Here is a 17,874-nt window from a genome sequence, read left to right on the forward strand (position 1 = left end):
TTTAGGTGTTCTTTTTGCTTTTATTTTTATTTTAGAGTAAGGAAAAAGTTCAAAACTTGATTCTGGTGATGATCACACAACTGCATGACGGTGCTGTGAATAACTGATTGTACACTGTGGAGGACAGTAGGGTGTGTGAATATATCTCAATAAAACTGTATTAAAAAAGTAAAGAACAACAGGGGGAGGTGGGGAATGGGATGTTTTGGATGTTCTTTTTTATTTTAATTTTTATTTTATTTTTTGGAGTAATGAAAATGTTCAAAGATTGATTGTGGTGATGAATACACAACTATATGGAAATACTGTGAACAACTAATTGTACAGTGTATGTTATATGAAAATAGCTCAATAAAATTGCATTAAAAAATAAATAAATAAATAAATAAAAGCTTATTCCTCTCCACAGCTTCAGGCATAACAAGGGTGGACACGAGGCACAATGGGGACATATAACAAAGGCACCCAGCCCAGCAAGGGGGGGCTTCCTGGGGGGGGGGGTACATCTAAAGGGAATCTTCAAGGACACAGTGGTGTTTCAGGCAGTAGGACTGCATGCAAAGGTTTGGGGACATGTCACCACAATCCATCAATGTGCCACCTGTGGACAAGAGTCTCCAACATTTGGAACCCAAGCCAGGAACGAACAAATCCTCGCCCAAGTAGCAGTGGTGACGTTACCAAGTACCTGGGTTTGTTTTAATCATCTCTTCTGGAACAAGGTAGTATGCAAATAAAAAAAGCACAACATATCTGAGTGTGGAGAATGGGGACACTGAGGCAGAAGGCCAGCTCTGGGTGCAACCTAAGGGTCCCTGGAGCAGACTGACAGCCTTATAGGGCTTGGATGACCACAAAGCCAGAAAGGGGAAGCCAAGCCTAAAGACGGGTACACAGAGGCCCAGGGATGAAGGGCACCCGGGATGTGGGGGCTGGACTGGGCAGGGGGGCTCACTGCACTCGGCCCCTCTCTCCCCACCCCCACCTGGGAAAACCAGAGCTTTAAGGCTCCAGAAAGATCCCAGGCCCCAGAGACAAAGGCCCAGGGCAGCCAGTAAAGCAGCCAACCCCATTGGGAACACAACTTAAGTCTCCAGCTCCACCCACCGCAGGCCTGCCGGGGAGCCGGGGGCAGACCTCAGGTTTACATGCAGATTTTCACTTGCTGGATTTCCAGGTCAGGAGAAACAGCCAGGATGAATAACATTCTAGCCCCTCCGCTGCTCTAATTCAAATTTATGGAGGCAGCTTTCTAGATACAGCCCCCCTCTCCTCGGCACTGTTCCCTATCCCCATGGAAGGAGGTGGTCAAAGGCCCACACATCGAATTGGATTTCCACTGCCCTGTGATGAGCTCAGGCTCTGCAACAGGGGCAATGGCACAGCAGTGAGGTTTCTGAAATAGAAACAAAGTCAGGGGCCTGTTTGCTTTGTCCCTGTGGCTGGGAATCTGCTGGGATCTCTGTAGCCAAGGAGCCTTTCCTTCCCAAAACGGTCCTTTTCCTGCTGAGCTCTCTGTTTGCTGAGCTATATATTCAAGGTCAGAGGGGACGCCTCATCTCCAGCTCTGGGACCCTGGGCCCAGCTGGCTCCACACAGGCAGGAGGCCTGGCCAAGGTGCTGCTTTCTCTCTTTCCCCTTCCCACGCCAGCTCCCACTTTTCCTCATTTCACAGGTGCTTTTTACATTACAGATATAACACCTCCCAGTCTGAGAATCTCAGAGCATTGAAACACCTGAGCCTTTCTTTTGGCCTCAGTCTCTCCAGGTTCTCTCTCTTCTTTACTACACAAGAGGGGTAAACTGAGGCACAGAGTGGGGCAGGCTAAAGGCCAGTACCTTAGGGCCTCCACTGCTGTCAGAAATTCTCCAAGTCCACTGCCAGCTGGTGGTGCCTGCGTCTGTCAAGTGGAGCCCAGCTGTCACCCTGTGGGTACGGGACGGATATGCACAGGTGAACTGGGCAAGCACGTGAGCAAGTGTGTAAGCATGTGTGACAGCAATAGTGTAAGTAAGCCTGTGAGTGTGCAAGAGTGATTGTGCCACCAAGTGCGATTGTGCCAAGTGTGAGTGTCTGTGTGGGAGTGAGGGTAGAGGTGAGTACGTGTACAAGCAGGCAAGCATGAGCATGGGGTGTGTGTTTGTGAGCATGAAGTGTGTGTGTATGTGCGTGTGTGTGGTGTGTGTGTGAAAGTGTGCTCCGAGCAGGCCCTGGGCCACCAGGCCCACATTAGCTCCACAGACAGCTACTAGGTAAGTGCAGGGGTTACTGTTCCCAACCCCCATGCCCCAACATGCATGGCAAACACAAAAAGAACCACCCCAAAATATAGACACTCCGGTTTCCCACGGCTTACCTCTTCCCTTCCCTGCCCAGTCCCATTCAAGGCTGTGGTGGTCTGAAGCAGTATGTACCCCAGGAATATATGTTCTTCAATTTAATCCATTCCTGAGAGTGTGAACCCACAGTAAATAGGACCTTTTGATGAGGCTACTTCAGTTAAGAAGGTGTGGCCCACCTCAACCAGGATGGGTCTTAATCCTCTTACTGGAGTCCTTTATAAGCAGAGTGAAATTCAGACAGAAGGAGAGAAAGCCACAGGGAAGCAAGAAGTTACAATCAACAAAACCCAGAAGAGACGGAGAGGCCAGGAGACACCTCCACGTGCCTTGCCATGTGACAAGCCAAGGACCAGGAACTGCTAGCAGCCAGCCCTAGAATGCCACAATCTTTGGGGAGAAAGCATCACCTTGATGATACCTGATATCTGGATTTGGACTTTCTCTTAGCCTCAAAATCATAAGCAAATAAATTCCCCTGGTTTAAGCCAGCCCACTGGATGGTACTTGCTTGAGCAGCTCAGGAACCTCAAACAAAAGCCACGCTGCACCCAGGCCTGGCCCTCTCGCAAGCTCCAGCCCAGCCTCAAGCCTCACTCCTGAACCCCAATTTTCCACCCTGTGGCATTTTTTTTTCTTAAGGCAGGGAAAAACTTCTCCTTACTGCCTTAGGGAGTGATAAATATGAGGATTATGGGAATGACATTCTGAAAGTGATCTGAACTCCTTGGAAGAGAAGGGGTAGATAAAATACAGGGTATTTTGGCCTAGACTTCACTCAAAGAGAGAGGAGGTTCTCCCTCTGGGGGAGAGAAGCCCCATCTGCAGTAGCCCCCCACCCACCCACCCCCTCCTGCCTAGGGGCTCTGAGCCCCAGTCGGTAGCAGGAAGTTGGGGTCTCTAGGCCACAAGGCTTGTCTGATATGCCAAACACCAAGACACAGGGTCCCTGTGGGCCCTGCGAGGCTGCTGTCTGGAGTCGGGGCACAAATCCCACTTCCCAACAGCCTTCCCTCATCTGGAAGCAATTTGCCTTTCCTTCCACCAAACAGGCAAGTTAAATCAGAGGGCCTGCTCCTCACCCCCATCCTCTCACTCTTCTCACTCCCCTTCTGGGCGACCAGCTGAACCCCTGAGAGTACAAAAGCCTGGGCCCATCACACCAGGAAGCCCACTGCTGCCGTCCTAAGCAAACTGCCTCTTCACTCTGGAAATACATCCAATGGTTGAGGGCAACTCTGGACACAGACTGCCCCAAGCTGACAGCCAGCTCTACACTTTCTAGCTGTGGGTCCTAAAATATTTAACTGGACCTCAGTTTCCTCTTAAGTAAAATGGTGCAGCCTCTGTGAAATGGTGGTTTCTCAAGAAGTTAAACACAGAATCCCCACATGGCCAGGCAATTCCTAGCCCTTCTCCAACGGCACAAGCAGAAAACTGAGAGTCTGAAAACTTAGAAACGTTTTAGGACAGGCTTTCCCCCAAAAATATGTGTCCCTGGGCATGCTGCTTAACTGCTGAAACTCATTCTCCTCACTGTAAAATAGCCCAGGACAGGTTGACCATGTGGATGCCGGGACTCCTTGCTCTAGTATTTACTAAACGACCCTTCCAGACACTGGACATGCAGCAGTGAATACCAAGAGCCATGTCCCATCCCTCCCAGAGCTGCCTTCCCAGTGGAAGGAGCCCGAACACAACCAGACTCCAGCCCTCTAGCTACACTGGTTTCAAATAACATTGCCCTTTCCCCCGGTGAGAAGCTGGAATATCATTTGCAAAGAGCTCTGAGCTTTTGCTAAGAAAGATGCTGTGCTGGTTTGAATCTGTTACATACCCCAGAAAAGCCATGTTCTCTTAATCCATTCTGTGGGGACAGACCTATTGGGGGTGGGACCTTTTGTTTCCATGGTGATGTGAGCCACCCACTCAAGGTGGGTCTTACTTCCCTTGTTGGAGTCCTCTATGAGAGGATAAAAGGCAGAGACATTTTGAAAAGAGCAGAGAGAAGCTAAGATACATAATTCAGAGTTTGCCCCCATGAGAAGCTAAGAGAGAAGCTAAGACAGATGCCCAGAGACATTTTGGAGAAAGCCACGGAAACCAGAAGCTAAACCTGGGAGAAGACCAGCAGACTCTGGCCATGTGCCTTCCCGTGTGACAGAGGAACCCCAGATGCTACTGGCCTTTCCTCAGAGAAGGTATCTTACTCCTGACACATTAATTGAGACATTTTCATGGCCTTAGAACTATAAATTTGTGAACTAATAAACCACCATTGTAAAAGCCAAACCATTTCTGGTATATTACATTTCAGCAGCTTTAGCAAACTGGAATAGATTTTGGTACCAGAGAAGTGGGGTGCCGCTGTGTTTACAAATACCAAACATGTTCAAACGACTTTTTAAATGGATAAGGGGAAGATTCTGTAAGAATTGTGAGGAGCTTGATAGAAAACGCCTAGACTGCTTTGAAGAGACTCTTGGTAGAAATATGGACTCTAAAGATACTTCTGATGAGGCCTTAGCAGAAATGGTGACTGTGTCACTGCAAACTGGAAAGAAGGTGATCCTTGTTTTAGAGTGGCAGAGAATTTGGCAAAATTGAGTCCTGGTGTCAGATGGAAGGCAGAATTTGAAAGCGATGAGCAGGGATACTTAGCTGAAGAGATTTCCAAACTAAATGTGGAAAATGCAGCCTGGCTTCTCCTTTCAGCTTATAGTAAAACGCTAGAGGAAAGCAGTAAGCTGAGAACTGAACTCTTGGGTACAAAGAAACCAGAAACTGATGGTCTGAAAAATTCTGGGATTCCAGAAAGTGAGACCCCAGAGGATGGTGCCCCACGTGACAATTTAACCAGACATGGAGCCCAACCACCATTTCAGTACAAGCCAGGATTGGAGATGGAGTTATCCAGAAAGGATTTGTGGAAAGTCCTATTATCTGATGGTTTTAACCCCTACAAACTGCATGCCAAGCCAACAAATTTTTTGCAAGATCTGTAAATGGAACCACTGCCAGTCTGGACTAAAAGGGACAGATTGAAGGGAAAATTACTTCAAAGGCAGAACCACAGCAGTGAGGTCTGGAAGCCAAGAAACCTCAAGCCGGAGGGGAAGACCCACCCATGCATGTGGAGACAATGCATTTGCCCCAGAGTTCCAAGAGGGTGGAGCACATTCCCTGAAGATTGGGGAGAGCTGGCCACCACCCCACTGTTCAGAGACAGGAGAGCCTGCGCCCAGGAGATGGCAGAGAGTCCGAGTGCCACCCCAATGCTTAAGGAGCATGGGGCCGAGAAGAGGGTGGTCTCCCCAATACTTTAATATGTTGGAGCACTCACCCCAGCGTTTGGAGAGAACAGGGCCACCATGCAAGACCTTGGAAAGGGAGGGACTCCCACTCTCTCTAGCCCTGAGGATAAAACGTCTTTCTGTAGATGAGTCTCAGAGTTTGAAATCTACTGGCATATGCCCTGCAGGTTTTAGGAACTGTTTGAGTCCTATGACCCCTGTTTTCCTCTCAATTTCTCCCTAAGGCAACAGGAACATTTATCCTATGACTGTCCCTCCTTTGTATACTGGGAGCAGATAACGTGTTCTAAGTTTCATAAGTCCACAGCTGGAGGAGAATTTTGCCTTTGGAGAAACCATGCCTGTAACTGATTTTGATAAGACATTGTACTTATCTATCGTTACTGAAATGATCTAAGCATTTGTGATACTGTGATGGAATGAATGTATTTTGCATACGGGAAGAACATGTCTTTTGGGGGTCCAGAGGGTAGAGTGTGCTGGTTTGAATCTGTTATGTACCCCAGAAAAGCCACATTCTTTTAATCCAGTCTTGTGGGGGCAGACCTATTGTGAGTGGACCTTTTGATTAGGTTGTTTCCATGGAGATGTGACCCAGCCATTCAAGGTGGGTCTTAGTTCCCTTGCTGGAGTCCTTTATGAGAGGTTAAAAGGCAGAGATATTTTGAAGTGAAGCTAAGTTACGAGTTCCAGTTTGCTGATGCTGTCTTTTTGCAAAATACCAGAAAAGGATTGGCTTTCATAAAAGGGGGTTTATTTGGTTACACAGTTACAGTCTTAAGGCCATAAAGTGTCCAAGGTAATGCACAGACAACTGCGTACCTTCACTGGAGGATGGCCAATGCTGTCCGGAAAACTCTGTTAGCTGGGAAGGCACGTGCCTGGCGTCTGCTTGCTCGCAGATTGCGTTTCAAAATGGCGTTCCCCGAAATGTCTGCATCAGCTTCCAACAGTCATCTTCAAAATGTCTGTCTCAGCTCCTGCGTGTTCTTCAAAATGTTCCTATTGAATGTAGCAAGCTCACTCCTTCTGTCTGAGCTTATATAGTGATCTAGTAAACTAATCAAGGCCCATGCTGAATGGGCAGGGCCACACCTCCACAGAAATCATCCAATCAGAGTTATCACCTACAGTTGGGCGGGTTGCATCTCCATGGAAACACTCAAAGAATTACAATCAACACTAATACATCTGCCCACACAAGATTGCATCAAAGATAATGGCATTTTGGGGGACACAATACATTCAAACTGGCACAATACCTAATCCAGAGTTTGCCCCAGGGAAAAGCTAAGAGAAAAGCTAAGACAGAAGCCCATAGACATTTTGGAGAAAGCCATGGAAACCAGAAGCTAAAGCTGGGAGAGGACGCGCAGACTCCAGACATGTGCCTTCCCATGTGACAGAGGAACCCCAGATGCCATCAACCTTTCCTCAGAGAAGATATTGTCCTGTTGATGCCTTAACTGAGACATTTTCATGGTCTTAGAACTGTAAATTTGTGAACTAATAAACCCCCATTATAAAAGCCAATCCATTTCTAGCATATTGCATTCCAGCAGCTTTAGCAGACTAGAACAGATACTAAGTCCACACTGTTGAGGACAGTGATCACGTCTCTGGGAAGTCAGCAGCCTCGGACACTAAACGAAATTCAGCGAATGAGGCCTTCCTCTAGCTCCTGAGGAGCTGTTATTTTTCCCACTTTGCAAAGAAAGACACTGAGGCGTCGCCCATATCAAACCTGTCTGGTAGCCAAGGCTAAGAGGACCCAAGAATCCCGAACCACCCCCCCACACACACACGCACAAAGTGCTCCTTCACATCCCTGGTGGTGCCTGACTCAGCAGATCAGGGAGAAGGTTCACAAGAGCTCAAGGCTCCTCAGGAGGAAGCCAGAAACCTCTCTCCTCTCAGGCCTGCTTTCTGCAAGGCCTGTGCCTGAAGCCTATCCAGCTGTAACCCACTCCTGGGCCCAGCTGACTGCTGCAGAGACGTGAGGGGGCCCAGGAGGCACCAGGAATTTCCCAAGCACATAACCAAGACACTCATTACCCGACAAAGCTCTTTCCAAGAGAGCTTGGCCAACAGCCTGGAGAAAGCGTAAGACAGGGCCCAACCGAGTAGGTGGCTCACTTTATGACCCCTTCTCAGAGCCCACCAGCTCTCCCCCCCACCCCCCCATCCAGCCACTGAGCTGCAGACTCACCCATCCTTCCTGAGGTGGAACCTTAAGTGGAGCTCCCTGGAGGCCATCATGAAAATGGGAAAAGGCAGGCGTTTGAGAGAAGATTCTCAAGAAATCTGCCAGCACCGTGACTAAACGAGCTGCGACTAAAGCCGCTCCCTGTCCTGGACCCAGGACCACCTTGGGAGCTTCCTGCTGTCCAGGAGCTGAGAGTCCTCCCAGAGGAGGAAAACACGAGGCCCAGAGAAGAACCAGTGAACAGCACAGTAGCAGCCATGTCTGCTCAGAGCTATACATTCATGAGCACTGAGCCATGGCTGGAGCAAGGCTGCCAGCTCGGCTGGGACACTCCTAGGCCACTGCGTGGGCCGGTGAGAGGATAATGAGCTAACCAGAGTCATCCACAGTCTCAAAGGCACCGTGTATCCAGACACAGGGAGCGATGGGATAAGGTGCTGACATGTGGGGCCATCCCAGATCGACGGGGTGCCAGTGAGACTAAAAGAGAAGTGAGGGAAAGCACAGCCAGAGGATAGGGGTGTGGGTAGCAGGTCTGCAATGGCCCTGTGAAAACTCCACTTTAGGCAAGAAGAAGGGATGTATGTAGTTTCACAAAACAGGAGTAAGGAGCACATTCCATGTGTGTTTTGAGAGAGAAAGAGAGAGAGAGAGAGAGAGAGAGAGTGTGTGTGTGTGTGTGTGTGTGTGTACTGGAGGGAGGGGGATGCCAAAAAGGGATGAATGGCAAGGCTAGAATCATTGAGTAGGGAGATATCTTAGAGATTATTTCATGCAACATCATATCTAATCTAAGAATCCCCACCATGGTAACCCTGACCAACAGCCATTCCTTTTTGCTTAAACCCCAACAGTGATGGAGAGTTCACCACCTACCAAAGTAGCCCATTCTACAGGTGGATTGCTCTAAGCTGTTAGAAAATTCTTCCTGGAACTGGACCAAATCTGATGCCCTGGAATTCAGGTTTGGTCCTCGAGCCACAGGATACCATTAAGCTCTCCTTTTCCACATCAATTCTTCCCATGTTTGAAGACAGTTATTATGTCCTGCACACAGCACTCCATAAAAATTATTTCTAGACAAAATGAGCACCCCCAAAGCCGTCATCCAATCTTCAAGTTTCCACCATCCTAGTAACCCTCCTCTGGATGAATGCAGATTTTCCAATATGTCAACCAGAATTGAGTGAGTCTGATGCTGCAGATATGGTCTGAGCCCCACTGAGAGTCTGAACTCCTGAGAGCCGAGTTCCTTGTCCAAGAAAGGATTGTTCTTTTTAGCAACACATGGCATGTCTAGCTTATTTTTCCCATTTATTCTCATGTAGTCAATCAACAAATGTTGACTGCCTACTATACACCAGGCACTGGACTGGTATAAGAGATACTAAAATACGCCACATTATCCAAGTAGGAGCCAGCCTAATTGAAGAGATAAAAACAAAAACCAATAAAACTATTAAAACTATGCAGAGAGGAACATGTTGCTTATAGAGTCCTGCAGGAGTGCTGACAAGGGGCACCTCTCAGTGGAGAAGGATGGCAACCAAGGAAGGAGGTGACGCCTGAGGCACATTTTAAATTAATGCAGGGCTTCTGCTTCTAGCCATGGTAGAGTAACTGGGACTGGATTTACCCTCCCGCCTTCAACAACAAGAACATGGACAGAATATATGAAACAACTCCTCTCAGACACTGGACAAGAGCCAGTGCAGGGAAACAAAAGAGGTGAGCACCACAACCTCCAGCTTAGTGCATGGAGGCAGCCGACAGGCCGCAGCACAGAGAAGAGGAACCCAAATGGAGTCCAGTGTTCTCACCAAGGAGACAGAAATCAAGAGTTCATGGAGCTAGAATCTGTAGGGCAGGATATCAAAGAGGAGGGAGCTGCACAGAGCATGCTCTGAAGAGCTGCAGAAGAGTCCATGTGAATGTTGGGCAAAATACTGATCTGTGCATATACAGGATGAAATTCCACAAGGCTGGGAAGGAACCACTGGAAGGCAATAGGCCATACAATTTGCAGAACTCACACAGGACTAGAAAGATTCCACACTCCCATCAGCCAGAGTGGACAGACCTCATAATACACAGGATAATGGGTAGAGTCCTCAGAAGGGAGTTGCCTTTGTAGTGAAGCTAAATTAGCCCTAGACTAAAGGCTGCTCTGGATACACCCCAACAAAGCTTAAAAGCAAGACTCAAAAGTAACAAAGTAATCCCAAGTAATTTAACTGCATGCCAGAATAAAGTCCAATACTATTTAAAGAAATATAACAAAATCTAGCATCCATCAATGTTAAATTCACAATGTCTGGCAACCAATCAAAAATTACCAGGCATTTAAAGATGCAGAAAAATATGACCCATAACCAAGAGAAAAATCAATTAATAGAACAGAACTAAAAATGGTAGAGATGTGGAACTAGTAGACAAGGATGGAAAAAACAGCTATTATAAATAAGTTCCATATGCTCTAAATATAGAGGAAAACAAACGTGATGGGGAGAGAAATGGAAGATATAAAAAAGATCCAAATGAAACTTCTAGAGATGGAAAATACAATATTTGAAATGAAATATATACTGGATGGGATTAACAGCAGATTTGTGACTCCCAGGGAGGAATCTGGACCTGGCATCATGGGATGGAGAACATCTTCTTGACCAAAAGAGGGATGTGAAAGGAAATAAAATAAGCTTCAGTGGCAGAGAGAGTCCAAAAGGAGCCGAGAGGTCACTCTGGTGGGCACTCTTACACACAATATAGACAACCCTTTTCAGGTTCTAATGAATTGGAATAGCTAGCAGTAAATACCTGATACTATCAAACTACAACCCAGAACCCCTGAATCTTGAAGACAATTGTATAAAAATGTATCTTATGAAGGGTGACAATGTGATTGGGAAAGCCATATGGACCACACTTTCCTTTGTCCAGTGTATGGATGGATGAGTAGAAAAATAGGGGCAAAAAAAAAAAAAGGCATCCAGTGTTCTTTTTTACTTTAATTGTTCTTTTTTCACTTTAATCTTTATTCTTACTATTTTTTTGTGTGTGGCAATGAAAATGTTCAAAAATTAATTTTGTTGATGAATGCACAACTATATAATGGTACTATGAACAACTGATCGTACGCTTTGTATGACTGTATGGTATGTGAATATATCTCAATAAAATTGAATTTTAAAAAAACAGCAGATTTGACAGTGCAGAAGAAAAATGCAGTGTACCTGAAGATGTAACAATACACATGATCCAAAATGAAACACAGAAAGAAAAAAAAAATGAAGAGCGCATCAATGACCTATGAGACAATATCAGTCTAGTGTACCTGTAATTGGAGTTGCAGAAAGAACAAGAGAGAGAACTGGGGGGGACAGAAAAATACTTGAAGAAATAATGGCTGAACACATTTTCAGATGTGCTAAATCAATGCAGGATTGGTGGGGGGTGGGGGCCTTCCAGGTGGGGTGGCCCACGCCAAGGACAAGGAGAAATGAGACCCTGCGTCATGGGGAAATGGAGGACGGCCTATGGGTAACTTGGCATTACAGAAACAAAACAAGACAAGAAGGTTGAAAGTGTGGAATGATGAGGCCAGACAAGGGCAGGGGCCTGTTCACACAGGCCTGCAGGCCTCACTCAGTTGCCTGGACCTCTTCTTCCAAGCCAAGAGATGAACATCTCATCCTGGACAGGTGAACTGATTTCTGAACCTAAAATCAGGTTTTGCAGTTTTCCCAAGCAGGAGGTTTGAGGCCCAGCTGTGACATCTGAGTCCTCAGCCTGCCTCCCCCAGGGAAGACCCCCATGAGAGGGGCAAGACTGGACCAAGTGTGGAACAAAGAGCAGAAGCAACAAAAACATCCTACCCATCTGAGAAGGTCTCTCCTGCCCGTGACCCTTGGAATCGATAACTCTGGAACCAGAAAGGACCTCAGGGATCATAAACCACTCACTTCACAGATGGAGAAAACAAGGCCATAGAAGGACAGTGACTTGCCCAAGGCCAGTGGGGGCCCTGACACCGGGCCAAGTGCTCCTTCCACTGGCCCACTCTGCTTCCGTGGCTGCACCCACTGCCCTTCTGGGGCTTATGTACCACTCTGGTCACAGTTCACGGGTCTGCGCGTGTCCAGCCCGCTTGCCTCTGCACGTCCACTCAAGCTCCTCAAGGACAAAGACTGATTCTCAGCATCGCAGAGCTGAACTTCCATAGGGCAGGTGCTCAGAGCATGTCTGGACCACAGGCACTGAGCAAAAGCTGATCCTCAATCTGACTTTGGGGAAGGGAGGAAGAGATAAGGGGAGGACTGGAGGCCAGCCTGACTGTGTTCTGAGAGACAGAGAAATAGAAAGAGATGATCAGAGACACAAAGAGAGACTGACCTATCCACCCAGCCAGGGGTGGGGGTCACCAGGCCTACACCCCACATGGCAGGATGGGGCTGGGGGCAGGCGTGTCTCTGGGCTCCGAATGCTGCTCCCTCATCAGACTGGCCCTGAGCCAGCACTGGGCCTGTCCGCCCCTACTTCCTCCGGGGAAGAAGAGGAAACTCTCTGGAACTTTCCTTCTCTCCCCCTCCCACCACGGTCTCTCTCCCTCGGCCCATCACCAGTTCTGGGTTGCACCTCCTCCCAGCGGTTGAGATTGAGCAAATTCCTGGGCTATTCCAGGAGCCTCGATTTTTATCATCCTTCCATTCTGGTCAATTCTGAGAGGCCAGGGGCCAGGAATGCCAGAGAGAGCTGAGCCCAGCCCACCAAACCCAAAATAACCCCACACGTGCCTCCCTCGAGTCCTCGCAGATTTGGTCGTTTTGGGTGCGTGTTTTCCTACAAAGCCACCCACCGACCCGGTGCAGTCCCCTCACTCATGGGGTGTCGGGAACCCTAAGCCCCCACTCCCCAGGCTTGGGTGGCACTGAGGAAGATGGGAGCAGGCTTGGGTGTGGGAGGGGGACAGAACAGACAGAATACAGGGTTGGGATCTGGAGGGCCTGGTTCCGATTCCTCCTCTTGGCAACCCTGAGATCCTAGGAAAACCAGCCTCAGTTCCCTCAGCTGTGAAACTTCCCAACGGCAGCCTCCTCCTCCCTACAACTTACTCTCCACCTCCTTTGGGAAAAGCAAGGAAGCTCTCTCCTCCCAGAAGGGCAGACACTTTAATAGGGGTGTCCCAACTCATTCCTTCCCAGAGACATTTAGAACCCCTGAGATTATGAAGATGGGTGGTCTTAAATCAAGCAAGGGCTCTTAAGTGTCCTGGGGAAATGGGCTAGATTGAGAACAAATTTCTTCTTACATCACAAATGCAAATATTCATTCATTCAGAAAGTATATGCGTGCCTACCAGGTGCCAGCACCGGGGTGCTGCAGTGCAGTGGGAAAGCAGGAAAAGCACCAACCCTGGGGAAACCAAGGCCTCTGCTCTCCAGCAGGAATAATAAGACAGTATGCAGCAAGAGAGGTTTAGGTTAGACGTTAGAAATGTTCCTGCCAATTAGAGAGCGCCCACGAAGGCTGCAGAGTCTGCTATGTCAGCCCTCTGGCTGCATGAACGCTGTCTAGAATTGTGGGGAGCAGGGAGGGTGGGGGTGCCTGCCAGGGTCTCAGAAGCACCAGGGTCGGAGACCAGTCTCCCACGCCACTGGGTTTAGACTGTGGCAGCACCGATGCTTCAGTTCCTGACATGATCCAGAAGGTGGGAAAGACAGTGGATTAAAAACCACCAGGACCACCACCAAATAGAGAACACTGCTGGTGTTTCCCAGGTGTTTCCTTCCGGTGAAACCCTGTGAGGAATTCTAAACTGGCCAGCACTAGGGGGAAGGGTGGGGAGATGGTTTGTGGAAGGAGAAGGCTTGGGAGCTACTCTTCTGCAGGCCATGCTGGGCAAGATGGAGAAAGAGGCCAGGGGTCCGTGCCCGGCTTGCCTCTAAACCTCCCCACACTGCCTAGCTCTGAGCTACCTGTCAGACCTGGAAACCAGGTCGCCTCTGCAGAGGCCATGGCATTTTAAGGGAAGACCCCTGAGGACTAGAGAGCCTAAACATCCCAAAGAACAAATGTCTAATGGCAGAATTTCAGGCAGCTGGTCAGCCTGGTGGAGAGAGATTTGTAGGTGGGGTGGGTCTTACCCCCAATCCCTCAAACCATGGCTGGCCCAGTTGAGAGTTTCTTTCCATATTTGTAACCCAGTATCCCCTTCCCGGACTCCATCAGTGGATGTTTGTTGAGGCCTCCTACAGGAACTGGGGATCCACTCAGCAACCAGCACCACTCTTCCCTCCGTACCCATAAACACACTTACGTGGTTGTCTGGGGAGGAGTAGGCGTTAGGCAGCCTTGCACCCCAGTTCGTCCTCTGCAGCGGGGGAAAGATGGGCAGCTACTCCCACCCCTGCCCCCGAAGTTGCTCAGAGATTGACTGCCTTTTGTGAGTAAGCTGGAGACCAGATCTTGCCTTTCCAATTTTCCTCCTTCCAGCCCATCAACCAGGATCTCAGAGTACAAACGCTAGGTGACGTCAGCTTACCTGGCTCAGGGAACATGAGCTGCTACCTAAGGAGAGCAGCCTGGCTGTCTGAAGAACCACCTCTCACCTTCTCCCTTCCCCAGGGTCACGGTGGGGCTCACACTCAAGAGTTTACGGCCCTCCCTCACACCTGGCCAGCAGAGGGAGGGCCGCGTCCCTCCACCTAGCAGATGAGCCCCAGCAGAGCCACCTAAAAAGGGGACCCAGGACACCAGATCCCCAGTCTGTCACCCACAACTACGGACAATTCTGTGACTCCCCTCTCGGCATAAGTAGGTCCTGCAGTCAGCAGCAGCATCACAAAGGCCAGTGGTCCCAAAAGGATTCACAGAGGAGGAGAAAGTACATCTGAATCAGGTCCTCCAGCTCCAGGACCATAATAGCTTTCCCAGGAGCCCCCCAGAGAGGAGGCCCACCCTGCCTGATCTTCTCCACCTGGCAGTGTCCAGGCCCCAAGCAGGATCAGGCGTCCACCAGCTTGCCTGTCCCCGAGCACAGCGCCATGAAGCTCAACCACTGCATTTCCAAATTCCCTTCCAGCTAGGAGAGTGTGTTCCCCTCTGGGAAAGCCACACACTTACTCCAGAGATGCTACTGCTGCTCCATTCTCTTGGGAAACCGTTCTTGGAGTCCAAAGCATGGTCCAACTGAGCATCCTCAGGGGAGGCCCATCGGAAGTTTTAAACAACTGAGAGCCATGGGGATAAGCAGTGGGTAACGTGGACGAGGAAACTGAACAACATTGTTTTCTATGTCAAGGTCAGGTGTGGCTAAAAAGCAACAGAACTTCCCAACGGAGTCAAGCAGGCGCCTCCTACATAGTCCTACATTGAGAGCCCCCAGCCCCTCCTGCCTGGTTTGCTGCCTTCAGAGTCCACTCCTGGGTGCCACAGGTGCTGGGGGACCAAGCCCCGGTGGGAGATGGGAGAGCTGGAGAAAACAGAGTAGGCAGTAGCCAAGAAGAACAGAAAGGTCTGAGTATTTACAAGCTCTTATCAAAGTTCTCTTAGCATACAGGGTACCTGGGCCAAAAGATGTCTCAGACCCCTAAGAAGTCAAAGTGCTCAGTAATTACTTGTTGATGAACTGCCGTTATGAGTCTTGAGCATGCTGAAGTATAAATGCAACTTCATGGCCACAGAGAACCAGTATTGGAGGGTGGAGACATGGGCAGAGAAATGAGGGATCAGAGAGAGGCCTCCCGGGTCTCTGCTTCTGGGGAACTCACCTGCTTTATGCCCCAAATTAGCAAACTCTTGTTGGAACAGGCCGAGGACCCCTATGCAGTTTTTCCAACTCTTCAGCAAAAATGTGCTGCTTAGGTTTTTTGTCTTGCTTGTAATGCCAGACAACTCAAAGGTCTGAAGACAGTCAGCTCTGCAGGTTTTTGTCCGCTCTATGCAGTGGTGAATATTAAGCTCACAGACTGATCGGCTATCCTTAGCCCTGCAACAGTGGCACAAAGCTGGCACCGCAGGTCACCCAGGTGCAGCCCCAGTGTGGTGGAGCTACCACGGGCCACACCGCGTGCCCTGCCACATCAGTCTTCACCAATTCTTCTCACTCAGCTAAGGTCATTCCCCCATAGCACAGTTGAGGGGGAGAATGACCAAGAGGCCCAGCCACGGGGTGCACTACACTTCTGCAAAGAGAGAACCCTCATGGACACAAAACACTCCTTTCCAAGAGATGCTGAAGGGCAGCAGGGGGAAAATGAACACCAAGGGGTTTTCAAATGCAAAAGCCCACTCTGGCTGTGTTTTTGTTTGATGAATGCAGGAACCACCCGGCAGATGACAGGCGAAAGAACTCTGTTGTGCTAGGAAAGTGCATTTCATTAAGTCCAGCCTGAGATCTCCAGGGAGAGGTAAGTCTGATGAATGGTTAGAGATGGGAGAACTTCCCACCAGCAATTCCACCACAGCATCCTCTTAACAGGGATGCTGGGATCCATTAGTGACCCCAAGCTGGCTCTCCCCCTTCCTCCTCCCCTTCTTTCTACCTCCCTGCCACTTGCAACGTGTCACAGGAGGGGAAGACCTACCAAGGCAGGGGATAAGAAGAGAAAACTATAAAAACAAATACCTAGCAGGGAGTGAAAATGTTAAGGAACAGAAAGAAAGGTGGGTCTGTGAATCACACAGGCCTCGGTGCTCCCATGTGAAGCTATATGGGAATGAGGGGGTGGCCCAGAAGTTCAGTGGTGCAGCATTCTCTGGGCAAATGAATGAATGAATTCCCAGGAGAGGTCTGGAGGAGGAGCGACCAGCTGGCTCTGCTCTTTCCATCTTCAACACACAGAAGCAAAAGACCATCACTCACTGACTTCCATATTTCAAAAACGTCATTTAAAATGAGCAGGGGGTGCAGAGCAGCCAAGTTTCTGGCTGCTTCCAGAGGGCAGACAGCCCCTGCTTGCACAGCCCTAGGAGCCCAGAGCCCTCGGGCAGAAGCAACTGTCTACTATAAAGTCAGAATTCTGGAGTATCCCCAAGTGATGTCCCCCAAGCCCACACACTAACAAACACACAGAACTCACTGCCAACAATGCCTCTAATGCAACCAAAAGACAAAGTGCCCTGCCCTAGCCAATTTCCACGGTTGGCCCATCTAGGGCAAAGAGTGGCCTGGGAAGGGAAGGGACCTGAGTAACCTTTCAATGATCTAAGGGGCCCACTCCTACTTTAGCTGGCCAGGGCTGCTGTAACAAAGCATGACACCCTGGTTGGCTCAAATAACAGGAATTTATTGTCTCACCACTTGAGAGGCTAGAAGTCCAAAAGCAAGGCGGTGGCAAGGCCATGCTTTCTCTGAAGTCTGTAGCATTCTGGTGGGGGTTCATCAGCAAACCACAACACAAGCTCTGCCTCTGTCACATGGTATCATCAGTCTCCTGTCAACCACCTCTCCTACCGCCATGTCCATATTTCTTCTGCTTATAAGGACTCCTGACACATTGAATTATGGCCCACCCTCATTCAGTCTGGCCTCACTTAACTAACAGGATCGTCAAAGACCCTGCTCACAAACGCGTTCACATCCACGGGACCGGGGCTTGGGACTTGAACATGCCTCTGTGGGGGGTGTGACTCGGTCCATAACAATCCCCAGTACCCCAAGTCTCCTCCTTCTGGGCACATGGGAGGATTGCACACCCACACCCTCCCACCCCAGATACACTGTGATGTGTCTTGGCCAAGGAGTGGATGATACATTGTGAGACTTCAGATGCTAGACCTCAAGTGGTCTCATAGAATCCCTCATCCCCTCAAAGTCTAGTTTCCCCAAGAATGAGAAACACATGGAGGTGACGGGCCCAGCCAAGATCCGGCATCAGCCCCCAGGGATGTGAGTGAGGCTGTCTTGGGCCATCCAGACCCTGCACAGCCACCGGCTGATGGCCACAGCATGAATAAGCCCAGCCCAATTGTGAAGCCACAGAACTGTTGTGTTAGTCTATTAAATTTTGGGGT

At 49.2% G+C, this 17,874-nt stretch overlaps 1 protein-coding gene across 3 annotated transcripts in view; it reads right to left on the reverse strand.

The window, feature by feature from the left end:
- The window catches only part of TSPAN9 (tetraspanin 9), a 204,299-nt gene that overhangs the window by 172,732 nt on the left and 13,693 nt on the right, over positions 1–17,874 (reverse strand). The window lies entirely within an intron of this gene.

The sequence above is a fragment of the Choloepus didactylus genome, chromosome 8 (assembly GCF_015220235.1).
Source record: "Choloepus didactylus isolate mChoDid1 chromosome 8, mChoDid1.pri, whole genome shotgun sequence".
NCBI classification, from domain to species: domain Eukaryota; kingdom Metazoa; phylum Chordata; class Mammalia; order Pilosa; family Megalonychidae; genus Choloepus; species Choloepus didactylus.